We start from the raw sequence: 2,011 nt of genomic DNA on the forward strand, positions 1-2,011 counted from the left end.
TTACTCCACAGGTGAGATCCCCATAAAGCAGCCCCACCCATGGCCTGTCCAGGAAAGGGTGTGCTCTGGAACTAGGGCTTGCACCTCTCCATTTTTTGATCAAAGAATAAAACTTTCCTTTGCTTCTGATACTACTTGGTCTTGTTCTGAGCTGAACGACACCAGGTAGCAGGACCATTGCTGGAGGCTGACTCTGGAGGGTCAGTAACAAAAGGGAAGAAAACAATTTTCTCTCAGTTTAGTTAAGATCATACTCAAACTCAATGTTGCTGGGCCTTGATCTGTTTCTTAAACTATAGGATGGGAACTTCAAGTTTATATATGGTTTGTGAATTAACCCTGGTCAGGTAATGGTCGAACTGACTTATTTTAGCCTATCTTGCTAAAGGTTATATCTCATCTGTAGGGGAGGAAAAAGGTTTTCTTCACTCTCTTAGGTTCCCTGGCTGGGTCTGGAAATTAAACGGACAAAGACAGATTAACAGGTGAAAAGTGTACAAATTGTATTAAATTTTTACATGTATGTGGGAGCCTTCACAAGAGAGTGAAGACCTGAAGAAGTGACCAGAGCAGGAAGCTTTTATACATTTTAGACAAAGAAGCAATGAATTTATGAAGAATTGACAAGACAAAGGGATTTGGGCTTGGGGTGGAAAATGGTGAAGAGGTAACTAGTAAGGGTTAGTTTAACCAAGTTTGTTTTGTACAGATTTCTAGGCCCCAAATTCTAGGCTCTAGGGATAAGAAAGTCTTCCTTCCTCCTGATACAGGGAGGGTACCTTTCACCTGAGAGATTTTATCTCCTGCTTTCAGGGAAGAAAAACAAGGCAGGAAGGTCAGAGTGACCTTCCTGCTTCTGCTGTTTTCTCCAATTCCTTCAGCGTAAGATATTCAATATGCCAAGGGGGCATATTTTGGAGTGGCATGTCCTGAATCCCATTACACCCAACAAATTTATCTTTGATAATAAATAACTCTTCCAGGGGAACATCTCTCTCTATCTTTCTCTTTATCTCTCTCTAATATATATAGTTTTTAGAATAATATTGAGATCCTGCTATCTATCTTACAAAATAAATATTCCATATTATATCAGAAAGCTGGGGCACTTACGGTATTCATAAAGCTGCCAGTCTGTGTAATTCATCAAATAGATGAGCAACCCCATATATGAAATTTTAATCTTGATTCATTTTAGAGTTTAGAACAAGCCAGCTTGTTTTATTAAACATATGTATCTAATATTTATGTATTTCATGGGAATAAATTCTATTTTCTTATTACTATGAAGGAATATATTTTTTTAAAGACCTTTTTTTTAGTTTACTTATTTATTTGGTTGTGCTGCATCTTAGTTGCGGCAGGTGGGCTCCTTAGTTGCGGCTCACAGTCTCCTTTGCTGTGGCATGCAAACTCTTAGTTGCGGCATGCATGTGGGGTCTAGTTCCCTCACCAGGGATCGAACCTGGACCCCCTGCTTTGGTAGTGCAGAGTCTTAACCACTGGACCACCAGGGAAGTCCCTATGAAGGCATATTTCATTCACACTCCAACATATAACAGATAGGGATGCCAGGCAAGAATTTTTAGATATGGTGTCTTTTTATTGAGAGATACTTTCTTTCCTGATAAATGGCTTTGAAAGCAGCTGTGAGCCTCCCCCTTCCCTCATCTCCCCCACCTCACAGAGTTTGTCGGTGCACCTTTATAACCTGCCTGAAGAGAATTATAATCTGCAGTGTGACTTTGCCAGCCATTAATCTTCCTCCCGTTTTAGGGTCTGAAAGGAGAAATCCCTAGAGCATGTTTTCCCCTGGCCTCCCAGTCATCCCGTTAGCTTCTGCAGTCACAGATAAAAGAGCAGTCTTGCGCTCTCACAGCAGATCTCTGGGGGCAGAGACAGCCACAGAGCTCTATTCCTTAGATTTTTGCATGAAGGATTCATGTTTGTCACCAACCAGCAAAAAGTCAACCCTATCAACTTCAGTTAAGGTGTCACTATAAGCAGAAGA

At 40.9% G+C, this 2,011-nt stretch overlaps 1 non-coding gene across 1 annotated transcript; it reads right to left on the minus strand.

The window, feature by feature from the left end:
• Positions 1-1,444: 1,444 nt before the first annotated feature.
• On the minus strand, positions 1,445-1,517 carry TRNAG-ACC (transfer RNA glycine (anticodon ACC)). Its single transcript has one exon. It is a non-coding gene; the product is annotated as a tRNA-Gly (tRNA).
• Positions 1,518-2,011: the final 494 nt, after the last annotated feature.

The sequence above is a fragment of the Mesoplodon densirostris genome, chromosome 1 (assembly GCF_025265405.1).
Source record: "Mesoplodon densirostris isolate mMesDen1 chromosome 1, mMesDen1 primary haplotype, whole genome shotgun sequence".
NCBI classification, from domain to species: Eukaryota; Metazoa; Chordata; class Mammalia; order Artiodactyla; family Ziphiidae; genus Mesoplodon; species Mesoplodon densirostris.